Source organism: Engystomops pustulosus, chromosome 9 (assembly GCF_040894005.1).
Source record: "Engystomops pustulosus chromosome 9, aEngPut4.maternal, whole genome shotgun sequence".
Classification (NCBI taxonomy): Eukaryota; Metazoa; Chordata; class Amphibia; order Anura; family Leptodactylidae; genus Engystomops; species Engystomops pustulosus.
This window is the reverse complement of record NC_092419.1, coordinates 64,138,794-64,153,644: the sequence shown is the minus strand read 5'-3', so window position 1 is coordinate 64,153,644 and position 14,851 is coordinate 64,138,794. Positions and strand designations below refer to the sequence as shown.

Sequence of the window (14,851 nt, the reverse complement as noted above, 5' to 3'; positions counted from 1 at the left end):
CATAGAGAAACTAACACAATTTTCAGGTTCAAAAAGGTCAACAGAACTTGGGATTCCCAGCCAGTCTCCCATGCTGGTACTTGCCAAGCCTTAAGCTGCATTGCTGCTGCGATCTGACGAGAGCAGGCACATTCAGCTTAGAATGGCCGTTGACAGCAGCTGTTCAATTTGAACCTTCTTTTACTATCTCATAGAGAAACTAACACAATTTTCAGGTTCAAAAAGGGCAACGGAACTTGGGATTCCCAGCCAGTCTCCCATGCTGGTACTTGCCAAGCCTTAAGCTGCATTGCTGCTGCGATCTGGCGAGAGCAGGCACATTCAGCTTAGAATGGCCATTGACAGCAGTTGTTCAATTTGAACCTTCTTCTACTATCTTATATAGAAACTAACACAATTTTCAGGTTCAAAAAGGTCACCAGAACTTGGGATTCCAAGCCAGTCTCCCATGCTGGTACTTGCCAAGCCTTAAGCTGCAATGCTGCTGCAATCTGACAAGAGCAGGCACATTCAGCTTAGAATGGCCGTTGACAGCAGCTGTTCAATTTGAACCTTCTTTTGCTATCTCATAGAGAAACTAACACAATTTTCAGGTTCAAAAAGGTCAACAGAACTTGGGATTCCAAGCCAGTCTCCCATGCTGGTACTTGCCAAGCCTTAAGCTGCATCGCTGCTGCGATCTGACAAGAGCACGCACATTCAGCTTAGAATGGCCGCTGACAGCAGCTGTTCAATTTGAACCTTCTTTTACTATCTCATAGAGAAACTAACACATTTTCAGGTTCAAAAAGGTCAACAGAACTTGGGATTCCCAGCCAGTCTCCCATGCTGGTACTTGCCAAGCCTTAAGCTGCATTGCTGCTGCGATCTGACGAGAGCAGGCACATTCAGCTTAGAATGGCCGTTGACAGCAGCTGTTCAATTTGAACCTTCTTTTACTATCTCATAGAGAAACTAACACAATTTTCAGGTTCAAAAAGGTCAACGGAACTTGGGATTCCCAGCCAGTCTCCCATGCTGGTACTTGCCAAGCCTTAAGCTGCATTGCTGCTGCGATCTGACGAGAGCAGGCACATTCAGCTTAGAATGGCCGTTGACAGCAGCTGTTCAATTTGAACCTTCTTTTACTATCTCATAGAGAAACTAACACATTTTCAGGTTCAAAAAGGTCAACGGAACTTGGAATTCCCAGCCAGTCTCCCATGCCGGTACTTGCCAAGCCTTAAGTTGCATTGCTGCTGCGATCTGACGAGAGCAGGCAAATTCAGCTTAGAATGGCCGTTGACAGCAGCTGTTCAATTTGAACCTTCTTTTACTATCTCATAGAGAAACTAACACATTTTCAGGTTCAAAAAGGTCAACAGAACTTGGGATTCCCAGCCAGTCTCCCATGCTGGTACTTGCCAAGCCTTAAGCTGCATTGCTGCTGCAATCTGACGAGAGCAGGCACATTCAGCTTAGAATTGCCGTTGACAGCAGCTGTTAAATTTGAACCTTCTTTTACTATCTCATAGAGAAACTAACACAATTTTCAGGTTCAAAAAGGTCACCAGAACTTGGGATTCCCAGCCAGTCTCCCATGCTGGTACTTGCCAAGCCTTAAGCTGCATCGCTGCTGCGATCTGAAAAGAGCACACACATTCAGCTTAGAATGGCCGTTGACAGCAGTTGTTCAATTTGAACCTTCTTCTACTATCTGATAGAGAAACTAACACAATTTTCAGGTTCAAAAAGGTCACCAGAACTTGGGATTCCCAGCCAGTCTCCCATGCTGGTACTTGCCAAGCCTTAAGCTGCATCGCTGCTGCGATCTGACAAGAGCACGCACATTCAGCTTAGAATTGCCGTTGACAGCAGCTTTTCAATTTGAACCTTCTTTTACTATCTCATACAGAAACTAACACAATTTTCAGGTTCAAAAAGGTCAACGGAACTTGGGATTCCCAGCCAGTCTCCCATGCTGGTACTTGCCAAGCCTTAAGCTGCATTGCTGCTGCGATCTGACGAGAGCAGGCACATTCAGCTTAGAATGGCCATTGACAGCAGCTGTTCAATTTGAACCTTCTTTTACTATCTCATAGAGCAGTGATGGCAAACCTTTTAGAGACCAAGTGCCCAAACTTCAACAAAGACCCACTTATTTATCGCAAAGTGCCAACACAGAAATGTAATTTGTGATTTATACTCCCTTCTTTGTCACAGTTTTCATTGATACCAGCACCCTGAGGCACCAATATAGCAGAAAATAGTCCCAGGTAGAGCTGTCACTTTAAAATAGCTATGTGCACAGCAAGTCCTCGGCTGTCTGGGACTGCAGGAAGATACCTGGAGTCATCTCTGGTGATGGCCTGAGTGCCCACAGAAAGGGCTCTGAGTGCCACCTCTGGCACCAGTGCCATAGGTTAGCCATCACTGTCATAGAGAAACTAACACAATTTTCAGGTTCAAAAAGGTCAACAGAACTTGGGATTCCCAGCCAGTCTCCCATGCTGGTACTTGCCAAGCCTTAAGCTGCATCGCTGCTGCGATCTGACAAGAGCAGGCACATTCAGCTTAGAATGGCCGTTGACAGCAGCATTTCAAATTGAACCTTCTTTTACTATCTCATAGAGAAACTAAAACAATTTTCAAGTTCAAAAAGGTCAACAGAACTTGGGATTCCCAGCCAGTCTCCCATGCTGGAACTTGCCAAGCCTTAAGCTGCTGCGATCTGACAAGAGCACGCACATTCAGCTTAGAATGGCCGTTGACAGCAGCTGTTCAATTTGAACCTTCTTTTACTATCTCATAGAGAAACTAACACAATTTTCAGGTTCAAAAAGGTCAACAGAACTTGGGATTCCCAGCCAGTCTCCCATGCTGGTACTTGCCAAGCCTTAAGCTGCATTGCTGCTGCGATCTGACGAGAGCAAGCACATTCAGCTTAGAATGGCCATTGACAGCAGTTGTTCAATTTGAACCTTCTTCTACTATCTCATATAGAAACTAACACAATTTTCAGGTTCAAAAAGGTCACCAGAACTTGGGATTCCAAGCCAGTCTCCCATGCTGGTACTTGCCAAGCCTTAAGCTGCATCGCTGCTGCGATCTGACAAGAGCACACACATTCAGCTTAGAATGGCCGTTGACAGCAGCTGTTCAATTTGAAAGTTCTTTTACTATCTCATAGAGAAACTAACACAATTTTCAGGTTCAAAAAGGGCAACGGAACTTGGGATTCCCAGCCAGTCTCCCATGCTGGTACTTGCCAAGCCTTAAGCTGCATTGCTGCTGCGATCTGGCAAGAGCAGGCACATTCAGCTCAGAATGGCCATTGACAGCAGTTCTTCAATTTGAACCTTCTTCTACTATCTTATATAGAAACTAACACAAGATTCAGGTTCAAAAAGGTCACCAGAACTTGGGATTCCAAGCCAGTCTCCCATGCTGGTACTTGCCAAGCCTTAAGCTGCATTGCTGCTGCAATCTGACAACAGCAGGCACATTCAGCTTAGAATGGCCGTTGACAGCAGCTGTTCAATTTGAACCTTCTTTTGCTATCTCATAGAGAAACTAACACAATTTTCAGGTTCAAAAAGGTCACCAGAATTTGGTATTCCAAGCCAGTCTCCCATGCTGGTACTTGCCAAGCCTTAAGCTGCATCGCTGCTGCGATCTGACAAGAGCACACACATTCAGCTTAGAATGGCCGTTGACAGCAGTTGTTCAATTTGAACCTTCTTCTACTATCTCATAGAGAAACTAACACAATTTTTAGGTTCAAAAAAGTCACCAGCACTTGGGATTCCCAGCCAGTCTCCCATGCTGGTACTTGCCAAGCCTTAAGCTGCATCGCTGCTGCGATCTGACAAGAGCAGGCACATTCAGCTTAGAATGGCCGTTGACAGCAGCATTTCAAATTGAACCTTCTTTTACTATCTCATAGAGAAACTAAAACAATTTTCAAGTTCAAAAAGGTCAACAGAACTTGGGATTCCCAGCCAGTCTCCCATGCTGGAACTTGCCAAGCCTTAAGCTGCATCGCTGCTGCGATTTGACAAGAGCACGCACATTCAGCTTAGAATGGCCGTTGACAGCAGCTGTTCAATTTGAACCTTCTTTTACTATCTCATAGAGAAACTAACACAATTTTCAGGTTCAAAAAGGTCAACAGAACTTGGGATTCCCAGCCAGTCTCCCATGCTGGTACTTGCCAAGCCTTAAGCTGCATTGCTGCTGCGATCTGACGAGAGCAAGCACATTCAGCTTAGAATGGCCATTGACAGCAGTTGTTCAATTTGAACCTTCTTCTACTATCTCATATAGAAACTAACACAATTTTCAGGTTCAAAAAGGTCACCAGAACTTGGGATTCCAAGCCAGTCTCCCATGCTGGTACTTGCCAAGCCTTAAGCTGCATCGCTGCTGCGATCTGACAAGAGCACACACATTCAGCTTAGAATGGCCGTTGACAGCAGCTGTTCAATTTGAAAGTTCTTTTACTATCTCATAGAGAAACTAACACAATTTTCAGGTTCAAAAAGGGCAACGGAACTTGGGATTCCCAGCCAGTCTCCCATGCTGGTACTTGCCAAGCCTTAAGCTGCATTGCTGCTGCGATCTGACGAGAGCAGGCACATTCAGCTTAGAATGGCCGTTGACAGCAGCTGTTCAATTTGAACCTTCTTTTACTATCTCATAGAGAAACTAACACAATTTTCAGGTTCAAAAAGGTCAACGGAACTTGGGATTCCCAGCCAGTCTCCCATGCTGGTACTTGCCAAGCCTTAAGCTGCATTGCTGCTGCGATCTGACGAGAGCAGGCACATTCAGCTTAGAATGGCCGTTGACAGCAGCTGTTCAATTTGAAAGTTCTTTTGCTATCTCATAGAGAAACTAACACAATTTTCAGGTTCAAAACGGTCAACGGAACTTGGGATTCCCAGCCAGTCTCCCATGCTGGTACTTGCCAAGCCTTAAGCTGCATTGCTGCTGCAATCTGACGAGAGCAGGCACATTCAGCTTAGAATGGCCGTTGACAGCAGCTGTTCAATTTGAACCTTCTTTTACTATCTCATAGAGAAACTAACACATTTTCAGGTTCAAAAAGGTCAACGGAACTTGGAATTCCCAGCCAGTCTCCCATGCTGGTACTTGCCAAGCCTTAAGTTGCATTGCTGCTGCGATCTGACGAGAGCAGGCAAATTCAGCTTAGAATGGCCGTTGACAGCAGCTGTTCAATTTAAACCTTCTTTTACTATCTCATAGAGAAACTAACACATTTTCAGGTTCAAAAAGGTCACCAGAACTTGGGATTCCCAGCCAGTCTCCCATGCTGGTACTTGCCAAGCCTTAAGCTGCATCACTGCTGCGATCTGAAAAGAGCACACACATTCAGCTTAGAATGGCCGTTGACAGCAGTTGTTCAATTTGAACCTTCTTCTAATATCTCATAGAGAAACTAACACAATTTTCAGGTTCAAAAAGGTCACCAGAACTTGGGATTCCCAGCCAGTCTCCCATGCTGGTACTTGCCAAGCCTTAAGCTGCATCGCTGCTGCGATCTGACAAGAGCACGCACATTCAGCTTAGAATTGCCGTTGACAGCAGCTTTTCAATTTGAACCTTCTTTTACTATCTCAAACAGAAACTAACACAATTTTCAGGTTCAAAAAGGTCAACGGAACTTGGGATTCCCAGCCAGTCTCCCATGCTGGTACTTGCCAAGCCTTAAGCTGCATTGCTGCTGCGATCTGACGAGAGCAGGCACATTCAGCTTAGAATGGCCATTGACAGCAGCTGTTCAATTTGAACCTTCTTTTACTATCTCATAGAGAAACTAACACAATTTTCAGGTTCAAAAAGGTCAACAGAACTTGGGATTCCCAGCCAGTCTCCCATGCTGGTACTTGCCAAGCCTTAAGCTGCATCGCTGCTGCGATCTGACAAGAGCACACACATTCAGCTTAGAATGGCCGTTGACAGCAGTTGTTCAATTTGAACCTTCTTCTACTATCTCATAGAGAAACTAACACAATTTTCAGGTTCAAAAAAGTCACCAGCACTTGGGATTCCCAGCCAGTCTCCCATGCTGGTACTTGCCAAGCCTTAAGCTGCATCGCTGCTGCGATCTGACAAGAGCAGGCACATTCAGCTTAGAATGGCCGTTGACAGCAGCATTTCAAATTGAACCTTCTTTTACTATCTCATAGAGAAACTAAAACAATTTTCAAGTTCAAAAAGGTCAACAGAACTTGGGATTCCCAGCCAGTCTCCCATGCTGGAACTTGCCAAGCCTTAAGCTGCATCGCTGCTGCGATCTGACAAGAGCACGCACATTCAGCTTAGAATGGCCGTTGACAGCAGCTGTTCAATTTGAACCTTCTTTTACTATCTCATAGAGAAACTAACACAATTTTCAGGTTCAAAAAGGTCAACAGAACTTGGGATTCCCAGCCAGTCTCCCATGCTGGTACTTGCCAAGCCTTAAGCTGCATTGCTGCTGCGATCTGACGAGAGCAAGCACATTCAGCTTAGAATGGCCATTGACAGCAGTTGTTCAATTTGAACCTTCTTCTACTATCTCATATAGAAACTAACACAATTTTCAGGTTCAAAAAGGTCACCAGAACTTGGGATTCCAAGCCAGTCTCCTATGCTGGTACTTGCCAAGCCTTAAGCTGCATCGCTGCTGCGATCTGACAAGAGCACGCACATTCAGCTTAGAATGGCCGTTGACAGCAGCTGTTCAATTTGAAAGTTCTTTTGCTATCTCATAGAGAAACTAACACAATTTTCAGGTTCAAAAAGGGCAACGGAACTTGGGATTCCCAGCCAGTCTCCCATGCTGGTACTTGCCAAGCCTTAAGCTGCATTGCTGCTGCGATCTGGCAAGAGCAGGCACATTCAGCTCAGAATGGCCATTGACAGCAGTTGTTCAATTTGAACCTTCTTCTACTATCTTATATAGAAACTAACACAATATTCAGGTTCAAAAAGGTCACCAGAACTTGGGATTCCAAGCCAGTCTCCCATGCTGGTACTTGCCAAGCCTTAAGCTGCATTGCTGCTGCAATCTGACAAGAGCAGGCACATTCAGCTTAGAATGGCCATTGACAGCAGCTGTTCAATTTGAACCTTCTTTTGCTATCTCATAGAGAAACTAACACAATTTTCAGGTTCAAAAAGGTCACCAGAACTTGGGATTCCAAGCCAGTCTCCCATGCTGGTACTTGCCAAGCCTTAAGCTGCATCGCTGCTGCGATCTGACAAGAGCACGCACATTCAGCTTAGAATGGCCGTTGACAGCAGCTGTTCAATTTGAACCTTCTTTTACTATCTCATAGAGAAACTAACACATTTTCAGGTTCAAAAAGGTCAACAGAACTTGGGATTCCCAGCCAGTCTCCCATGCTGGTACTTGCCAAGCCTTAAGCTGCATTGCTGCTGCGATCTGACGAGAGCAGGCACATTCAGCTTAGAATGGCCATTGACAGCAGCTGTTCAATTTGAACCTTCTTTTACTATCTCATAGAGAAACTAACACAATTTTCAGGTTCAAAAAGGTCAACGGAACTTGGGATTCCCAGCCAGTCTCCCATGCTGGTACTTGCCAAGCCTTAAGCTGCATTGCTGCTGCAATCTGACGAGAGCAGGAACATTCAGCTTAGAATTGCCGTTGACAGCAGCTGTTCAATTTGAACCTTCTTTTACTATCTCATAGAGAAACTAACACAAATTTCAGGTTCAAAAAGGTCAACAGAACTTGGGATTCCCAGCCAGTCTCCCATGCTGGTACTTGCCAAGCCTTAAGCTGCATCGCTGCTGCGATCTGAAAAGAGCACACACATTCAGCTTAGAATGGCCGTTGACAGCAGTTGTTCAATTTGAACCTTCGTCTACTATCTCATAGAGAAACTAACACAATTTTCAGGTTCAAAAAGGTCACCAGAACTTGGGATTCCCAGCCAGTCTCCCATGCTGGTACTTGCCAAGCCTTAAGCTGCATCGCTGCTGCGATCTGAGAAGAGCACGCACATTCAGCTTAGAATTGCCGATGACAGCAGCTTTTCAATTTGAACCTTCTTTTACTAGCTCATACAGAAACTAACACAATTTTCAGGTTCAAAAAGGTCAACAGAACTTGGGATTCCCAGCCAGTCTCCCATGCTGGTACTTGCCAAGCCTTAAGCTGCATTGCTGCTGCGATCTGGCGAGAGCAGGCACATTCAGCTTAGAATGGCCGTTGACAGCAGCTGTTCAATTTGAACCTTCTTTTACTATCTCATAGAGAAACTAACACAATTTTCAGGTTCAAAAAGGTCAACGGAACTTGGGATTCCCAGCCAGTCTCCCATGCTGGTACTTGCCAAGCCTTAAGCTGCATTGCTGCTGCGATCTGACGAGAGAAGGCACATTCAGCTTAGAATGGCCGTTGACAGCAGCTGTTCAATTTGAACCTTCTTTTACTATCTCATAGAGAAACTAACACAATTTTCAGGTTCAAAAAGGGCAACGGAACTTGGGATTCCCAGCCAGTCTACCATGCTGGTACTTGCCAAGCCTTAAGCTGCATTGCTGCTGCGATCTGGCGAGAGCAGGCACATTCAGCTTAGAATGGCCGTTGACAGCAGTTGTTCAATTTGAACCTTCTTCTACTATCTTATATAGAAACTAACACAATTTTCAGGTTCAAAAAGGTCACCAGAACTTGGGATTCCAAGCCAGTCTCCCATGCTGGTACTTGCCAAGCCTTAAGCTGCATTGCTGCTGCAATCTGACAAGAGCAGGCACATTCAGCTTAGAATGGCCGTTGACAGCAGCTGTTCAATTTGAACCTTCTTTTGCTATCTCATAGAGAAACTAACACAATTTTCAGGTTCAAAAAGGTCACCAGAACTTGGGATTCCAAGCCAGTCTCCCATGCTGGTACTTGCCAAGCCTTAAGCTGCATCGCTGTTGCGATCTGACAAGAGCACACACATTCAGCTTAGAATGGCCGTTGACAGCAGCTGTTCAATTTGAACCTTCTTTTACTATCTCATAGAGAAACTAACACATTTTCAGGTTCAAAAAGGTCAACAGAACTTGGGATTCCCAGCCAGTCTCCCATGGTGGTACTTGCCAAGCCTTAAGCTGCATTGCTGCTGCGATCTGACGAGAGCAGGCACATTCAGCTTAGAATGGCCGTTGACAGCAGCTGTTCAATTTGAACCTTCTTTTACTATCTCATAGAGAAACTAACACAATTTTCAGGTTCAAAAAGGTCAACGGAACTTGGGATTCCCAGCCAGTCTCCCATGCTGGTACTTGCCAAGACTTAAGCTGCATTGCTGCTGCGATCTGACGAGAGCAGGCACATTCAGCTTAGAATGGCCGTTGACAGCAGCTGTTCAATTTGAACCTTCTTTTACTATCTCATAGAGAAACTAACACATTTTCAGGTTCAAAAAGGTCAACGGAACTTGGAATTCCCAGCCAGTCTCCCATGCTGGTACTTGCCAAGCCTTAAGTTGCATTGCTGCTGCGATCTGACGAGAGCAGGCAAATTCAGCTTAGAATGGCCGTTGACAGCAGCTGTTCAATTTAAACCTTCTTTTACTATCTCATAGAGAAACTAACACAATTTTCAGGTTCAAAAAGGTCAACGGAACTTGGAATTCCCAGCCAGTCTCCCATGCTGGTACTTGCCAAGCCTTAAGTTGCATTGCTGCTGCGATCTGACGAGAGCAGGCAAATTCAGCTTAGAATGGCCGTTGACAGCAGCTGTTCAATTTGAACCTTCTTTTACTATCTCATAGAGAAACTAACACATTTTCAGGTTCAAAAAGGTCAACAGAACTTGGGATTCCCAGCCAGTCTCCCATGCTGGTACTTGCCAAGCCTTAAGCTGCATTGCTGCTGCAATCTGACGAGAGCAGGCACATTCAGCTTAGAATTGCCGTTGACAGCAGCTGTTCAATTTGAACCTTCTTTTACTATCTCATAGAGAAACTAACACAATTTTCAGGTTCAAAAAGGTCAACAGAACTTGGGATTCCCAGCCAGTCTCCCATGCTGGTACTTGCCAAGCCTTAAGCTGCATCGCTGCTGCGATCTGAAAAGAGCACACACATTCAGCTTAGAATGGCCGTTGACAGCAGTTGTTCAATTTGAACCTTCTTCTACTATCTCATAGAGAAACTAACACAATTTTCAGGTTCAAAAAGGTCACCAGAACTTGGGATTCCCAGCCAGTCTCCCATGCTGGTACTTGCCAAGCCTTAAGCTGCATCGCTGCTGCGATCTGACAAGAGCACTCACATTCAGCTTAGAATTGCCGTTGACAGCAGCTTTTCAATTTGAACCTTCTTTTACTATCTCATAGAGAAACTAACACAATTTTCAGGTTCAAAAAGGTCAACGGAACTTGGGATTCCCAGCCAGTCTCCCATGCTGGTACTTGCCAAGCCTTAAGCTGCATTGCTGCTGCGATCTGACAAGAGCAGGCACATTCAGCTTAGAATGGCCGTTGACAGCAGCATTTCAAATTGAACCTTCTTTTACTATCTCATAGAGAAACTAAAACAATTTTCAAGTTCAAAAAGGTCAACAGAACTTGGGATTCCCAGCCAGTCTGCCATGCTGGAACTTGCCAAGCCTTAAGCTGCATCGCTGCTGCGATCTGACAAGAGCACGCACATTCAGCTTAGAATGGCCGTTGACAGCAGCTGTTCAATTTGAACCTTCTTTTACTATCTCATAGAGAAACTAACACAATTTTCAGGTTCAAAAAGGTCAACAGAACTTGGGATTCCCAGCCAGTCTCCCATGCTGGTACTTGCCAAGCCTTAAGCTGCATTGCTGCTGCGATCTGACGAGAGCAGGCACATTCAGCTTAGAATGGCCGTTGACAGCAGCTGTTCAATTTGAACCTTCTTTTGCTATCTCATAGAGAAACTAACACAATTTTCAGGTTCAAAAAGGTCAACGGAACTTGGGATTCCCAGCCAGTCTCCCATGCTGGTACTTGCCAAGACTTAAGCTGCATTGCTGCTGCGATCTGACAAGAGCACGCACATTCAGCTTAGAATGGCCGTTGACATCAGCTGTTCAATTTGAAAGTTCTTTTACTATCTCATAGAGAAACTAACACAATTTTCAGGTTCAAAAAGGGCAACGGAACTTGGGATTCCCAGCCAGTCTCCCATGCTGTTACTTGCCAAGCATTAAGCTGCATTGCTGCTGCGATCTGGCGAGAGCAGGCACATTCAGCTTAGAATGGCCATTGACAGCAGTTGTTCAATTTGAACCTTCTTCTACTATCTTATATAGAAACTAACACAATTTTCAGGTTCAAAAAGGTCACCAGAACTTGGGATTCCAAGCCAGTCTCCCATGCTGGTACTTGCCAAGCCTTAAGCTACATTGCTGCTGCAATCTGACAAGAGCAGGCACATTCAGCTTAGAATGGCCGTTGACAGCAGCTGTTCAATTTGAACCTTCTTTTGCTATCTCATAGAGAAACTAACACAATTTTCAGGTTCAAAAAGGTCACCAGAACTTGGGATTCCAAGCCAGTCTCCCATGCTGGTACTTGCCAAGCCTTAAGCTGCATCGCTGCTGCGATCTGACAAGAGCACACACATTCAGCTTAGAATGGCCGTTGACAGCAGCTGTTCAATTTGAACCTTCTTTTACTATCTCATAGAGAAACTAACACATTTTCAGGTTCAAAAAGGTCAACAGAACTTGGGATTCCCAGCCAGTCTCCCATGCTGGTACTTGCCAAGCCTTAAACTGCATTGCTGCTGCGATCTGACGAGAGCAGGCACATTCAGCTTAGAATGGCCGTTGACAGCAGCTGTTCAATTTGAACCTTCTTTTACTATCTCATAGAGAAACTAACACATTTTCAGGTTCAAAAAGGTCAACGGAACTTGGAATTCCCAGCCAGTCTCCCATGCTGGTACTTGCCAAGCCTTAAGTTGCATTGCTGCTGCGATCTGACGAGAGCAGGCACATTCAGCTTAGATTTGCCGTTGACAGCAGCTGTTCAATTTGAACCTTCTTTTACTATCTCATAGAGAAACTAAAACAATTTTCAAGTTCAAAAAGGTCAACAGAACTTGGGATTCCCAGCCAGTCTCCCATGCTGGAACTTGCCAAGCCTTAAGCTGCATCGCTGCTGCGATCTGACAAGAGCACGCACATTCAGCTTAGAATGGCCGTTGACAGCAGCTGGTCAATTTGAACCTTCTTTTACTATCTCATAGAGAAACTAACACAATTTTCAGGTTCAAAAAGGTCAACAGAACTTGGGATTCCCAGCCAGTCTCCCATGCTGGTACTTGCCAAGCCTTAAGCTGCATTGCTGCTGCGATCTGACGAGAGCAGGCACATTCAGCTTAGAATGGCCGTTGACAGCAGCTGTTCAATTTGAACCTTCTTTTGCTATCTCATAGAGAAACTAACACAATTTTCAGGTTCAAAAAGGTCAACGGAACTTGGGATTCCCAGCCAGTCTCCCATGCTGGTACTTGCCAAGCCTTAAGCTGCATTGCTGCTGCGATCTGACGAGAGCAGGCACATTCAGCTTAGAATGGCCGTTGACAGCAGCTGTTCAATTTGAACCATCTTTTGCTATCTCATAGAGAAACTAACACAATTTTCAGGATCAAAAAGGTCAACGGAACTTGGGATTCCCAGCCAGTCTCCCATGCTGGTACTTGCCAAGCCTTAAGCTGCATCGCTGCTGTGATCTGACAAGAGCAGGCACATTCAGCTTAGAATGGCCGTTGACAGCAGCATTTCAAATTGAACCTTCTTTTACTATCTCATAGAGAAACTAAAACAATTTTCAAGTTCAAAAAGGTCAACAGAACTTGGGATTCCCAGCCAGTCTCCCATGCTGGAACTTGCCAAGCCTTAAGCTGCATCGCTGCTGCGATCTGACAAGAGCACGCACATTCAGCTTAGAATGGCCGTTGACAGCAGCTGGTCAATTTGAACCTTCTTTTACTATCTCATAGAGAAACTAACACAATTTTCAGGTTCAAAAAGGTCAACAGAACTTGGGATTCCCAGCCAGTCTCCCATGCTGGTACTTGCCAAGCCTTAAGCTGCATTGCTGCTGCGATCTGACGAGAGCAGGCACATTCAGCTTAGAATGGCCGTTGACAGCAGCTGTTCAATTTGAACCTTCTTTTGCTATCTCATAGAGAAACTAACACAATTTTCAGGTTCAAAAAGGTCCTCGGAACTTGGGATTCCCAGCCAGTCTCCCATGCTGGTACTTGCCAAGCCTTAGGCTGCATTGCTGCTGCGATCTGACGAGAGCAGGCACATTCAGCTTAGAATGGCCATTGACAGCAGCTGTTCAATTTGAACCTTCTTTTACTATCTCATAGAGAAACTAACACAATTTTCAGGTTCAAAAAGGTCAACAGAACTTGGGATTCCCAGCCAGTCTCCCATGCTGGTACTTGCCAAGCCTTAAGCTGCATCGCTGCTGCGATCTGACAAGAGCACACACATTCAGCTTAGAATGGCCGTTGACAGGAGTTGTTCAATTTGAACCTTCTTCTACTATCTCATAGAGAAACTAACACAATTTTCAGGTTCAAAAAAGTCACCAGAACTTGGGATTCCCAGCCAGTCTCCCATGCTGGTACTTGCCAAGCCTTAAGCTGCATCGCTGCTGCGATCTGACAAGAGCACGCACATTCAGCTTAGAATGGCCGTTGACAGCAGCTGTTCAATTTGAACCTTCTTTTACTATCTCATAGAGAAAATAACACAATTTTCAGGTTCAAAAAGGTCAACAGAACTTGGGATTCCCAGCCAGTCTCCCATGCTGGTACTTGCCAAGCCTTAAGCTGCATTGCTGCTGCAATCTGACAAGAGCAGGCACATTCAGCTTAGAATGGCCGTTGACAGCAGCATTTCAAATTGAACCTTCTTTTACTATCTCATAGAGAAACTAAAACAATTTTCAAGTTCAAAAAGGTCAACAGAACTTGGGATTCCCAGCCAGTCTCCCATGCTGGAACTTGCCAAGCCTTAAGCTGCATCGCTGCTGCGATCTGACAAGCGCACGCACATTCAGCTTAGAATGGCCGTTGACAGCAGCTGTTCAATTTGAACCTTCTTTTACTATCTCATAGAGAAACTAACACAATTTTCAGGTTCAAAAAGGTCAACAGAACTTGGGATTCCCAGCCAGTCTCCCATGCTGGTACTTGCCAAGCCTTAAGCTGCATTGCTGCTGCGATCTGACGAGAGCAGGCACATTCAGCTTAGAATGTCCGTTGACAGCAGCTGTTCAATTTGAACCTTCTTTTGCTATCTCATAGAGAAACTAACACAATTTTCAGGTTCAAAAAGGTCAACGGAACTTGGGATTCCCAGCCAGTCTCCCATGCTGGTACTTGCCAAGCCTTAAGCTGCATTGATGCTGCGATCTGGCAAGAGCAGGCACATTCAGCTTAGAATGGCTATTGACAGCAGTTGTTCAATTTGAACCTTCTTCTACTATCTTATATAGAAACTAACACAATTTTAAGGTTCAAAAAGGTCACCAGAACTTGGGATTCCAAGTCAGTCTCCCATGCTGGTACTTGCCAAGCCTTAAGCTGCATTGCTGCTGCAATCTGACAAGAGCAGGCACATTCAGCTTAGAATGGCCGTTGACAGCAGCTGTTCAATTTGAACCTTCTTTTGCTATCTCATAGAGAAACTTACACAATTTTCAGGTTCAAAAAGGTCACCAGAACTTGGGATTCCAAGCCAGTCTCCCATGCTGGTACTTGCCAAGCCTTAAGCTGCATCACTGCTGCGATCTCACAAGAGCACGCACATTCAGCTTAGAATGGCCGTTGACAGCAGCTGTTCA

General features: G+C 45.1%; 37 pseudogenes; all 37 read right to left on the bottom strand.

Annotated features, from left to right (window-relative positions):
* Positions 1–35: 35 nt before the first annotated feature.
* Positions 36–154, bottom strand: LOC140079381 (5S ribosomal RNA; annotated as a pseudogene).
* A 70-nt stretch (positions 155–224) lies between these two features.
* On the bottom strand, positions 225–343 carry LOC140096955 (5S ribosomal RNA; annotated as a pseudogene).
* A 447-nt stretch (positions 344–790) lies between these two features.
* LOC140079380 (5S ribosomal RNA) lies at positions 791–909 on the bottom strand (annotated as a pseudogene).
* Positions 910–979: 70 nt separating this feature from the next.
* LOC140093556 (5S ribosomal RNA) lies at positions 980–1,098 on the bottom strand (annotated as a pseudogene).
* Positions 1,099–1,167: 69 nt separating this feature from the next.
* Positions 1,168–1,286, bottom strand: LOC140094103 (5S ribosomal RNA; annotated as a pseudogene).
* Positions 1,287–1,355: 69 nt separating this feature from the next.
* On the bottom strand, positions 1,356–1,474 carry LOC140094790 (5S ribosomal RNA; annotated as a pseudogene).
* Positions 1,475–1,922: 448 nt separating this feature from the next.
* LOC140082419 (5S ribosomal RNA) lies at positions 1,923–2,041 on the bottom strand (annotated as a pseudogene).
* Positions 2,042–2,451: 410 nt separating this feature from the next.
* LOC140089820 (5S ribosomal RNA) lies at positions 2,452–2,570 on the bottom strand (annotated as a pseudogene).
* Positions 2,571–2,821: 251 nt separating this feature from the next.
* On the bottom strand, positions 2,822–2,940 carry LOC140089993 (5S ribosomal RNA; annotated as a pseudogene).
* Positions 2,941–3,766: 826 nt separating this feature from the next.
* Positions 3,767–3,885, bottom strand: LOC140091559 (5S ribosomal RNA; annotated as a pseudogene).
* A 259-nt stretch (positions 3,886–4,144) lies between these two features.
* Positions 4,145–4,263, bottom strand: LOC140089992 (5S ribosomal RNA; annotated as a pseudogene).
* A 259-nt stretch (positions 4,264–4,522) lies between these two features.
* LOC140084747 (5S ribosomal RNA) lies at positions 4,523–4,641 on the bottom strand (annotated as a pseudogene).
* Positions 4,642–4,711: 70 nt separating this feature from the next.
* LOC140093544 (5S ribosomal RNA) lies at positions 4,712–4,830 on the bottom strand (annotated as a pseudogene).
* A 70-nt stretch (positions 4,831–4,900) lies between these two features.
* On the bottom strand, positions 4,901–5,019 carry LOC140086856 (5S ribosomal RNA; annotated as a pseudogene).
* A 69-nt stretch (positions 5,020–5,088) lies between these two features.
* On the bottom strand, positions 5,089–5,207 carry LOC140093528 (5S ribosomal RNA; annotated as a pseudogene).
* A 447-nt stretch (positions 5,208–5,654) lies between these two features.
* Positions 5,655–5,773, bottom strand: LOC140082767 (5S ribosomal RNA; annotated as a pseudogene).
* Positions 5,774–6,032: 259 nt separating this feature from the next.
* LOC140091558 (5S ribosomal RNA) lies at positions 6,033–6,151 on the bottom strand (annotated as a pseudogene).
* A 259-nt stretch (positions 6,152–6,410) lies between these two features.
* On the bottom strand, positions 6,411–6,529 carry LOC140089990 (5S ribosomal RNA; annotated as a pseudogene).
* Positions 6,530–7,354: 825 nt separating this feature from the next.
* Positions 7,355–7,473, bottom strand: LOC140083739 (5S ribosomal RNA; annotated as a pseudogene).
* A 70-nt stretch (positions 7,474–7,543) lies between these two features.
* Positions 7,544–7,662, bottom strand: LOC140093793 (5S ribosomal RNA; annotated as a pseudogene).
* A 448-nt stretch (positions 7,663–8,110) lies between these two features.
* LOC140090372 (5S ribosomal RNA) lies at positions 8,111–8,229 on the bottom strand (annotated as a pseudogene).
* Positions 8,230–8,299: 70 nt separating this feature from the next.
* On the bottom strand, positions 8,300–8,418 carry LOC140095012 (5S ribosomal RNA; annotated as a pseudogene).
* Positions 8,419–9,054: 636 nt separating this feature from the next.
* On the bottom strand, positions 9,055–9,173 carry LOC140083156 (5S ribosomal RNA; annotated as a pseudogene).
* A 70-nt stretch (positions 9,174–9,243) lies between these two features.
* LOC140087907 (5S ribosomal RNA) lies at positions 9,244–9,362 on the bottom strand (annotated as a pseudogene).
* Positions 9,363–9,431: 69 nt separating this feature from the next.
* LOC140093527 (5S ribosomal RNA) lies at positions 9,432–9,550 on the bottom strand (annotated as a pseudogene).
* A 70-nt stretch (positions 9,551–9,620) lies between these two features.
* On the bottom strand, positions 9,621–9,739 carry LOC140093526 (5S ribosomal RNA; annotated as a pseudogene).
* Positions 9,740–9,808: 69 nt separating this feature from the next.
* On the bottom strand, positions 9,809–9,927 carry LOC140094904 (5S ribosomal RNA; annotated as a pseudogene).
* A 448-nt stretch (positions 9,928–10,375) lies between these two features.
* On the bottom strand, positions 10,376–10,494 carry LOC140088948 (5S ribosomal RNA; annotated as a pseudogene).
* A 259-nt stretch (positions 10,495–10,753) lies between these two features.
* Positions 10,754–10,872, bottom strand: LOC140079379 (5S ribosomal RNA; annotated as a pseudogene).
* Positions 10,873–11,697: 825 nt separating this feature from the next.
* On the bottom strand, positions 11,698–11,816 carry LOC140084804 (5S ribosomal RNA; annotated as a pseudogene).
* A 69-nt stretch (positions 11,817–11,885) lies between these two features.
* On the bottom strand, positions 11,886–12,004 carry LOC140097440 (5S ribosomal RNA; annotated as a pseudogene).
* Positions 12,005–12,263: 259 nt separating this feature from the next.
* Positions 12,264–12,382, bottom strand: LOC140079378 (5S ribosomal RNA; annotated as a pseudogene).
* A 70-nt stretch (positions 12,383–12,452) lies between these two features.
* On the bottom strand, positions 12,453–12,571 carry LOC140093532 (5S ribosomal RNA; annotated as a pseudogene).
* Positions 12,572–12,641: 70 nt separating this feature from the next.
* Positions 12,642–12,760, bottom strand: LOC140096273 (5S ribosomal RNA; annotated as a pseudogene).
* Positions 12,761–13,019: 259 nt separating this feature from the next.
* On the bottom strand, positions 13,020–13,138 carry LOC140079376 (5S ribosomal RNA; annotated as a pseudogene).
* A 637-nt stretch (positions 13,139–13,775) lies between these two features.
* On the bottom strand, positions 13,776–13,894 carry LOC140097608 (5S ribosomal RNA; annotated as a pseudogene).
* Positions 13,895–14,153: 259 nt separating this feature from the next.
* LOC140101988 (5S ribosomal RNA) lies at positions 14,154–14,272 on the bottom strand (annotated as a pseudogene).
* Between the last annotated feature and the right edge of the window lie 579 nt (positions 14,273–14,851).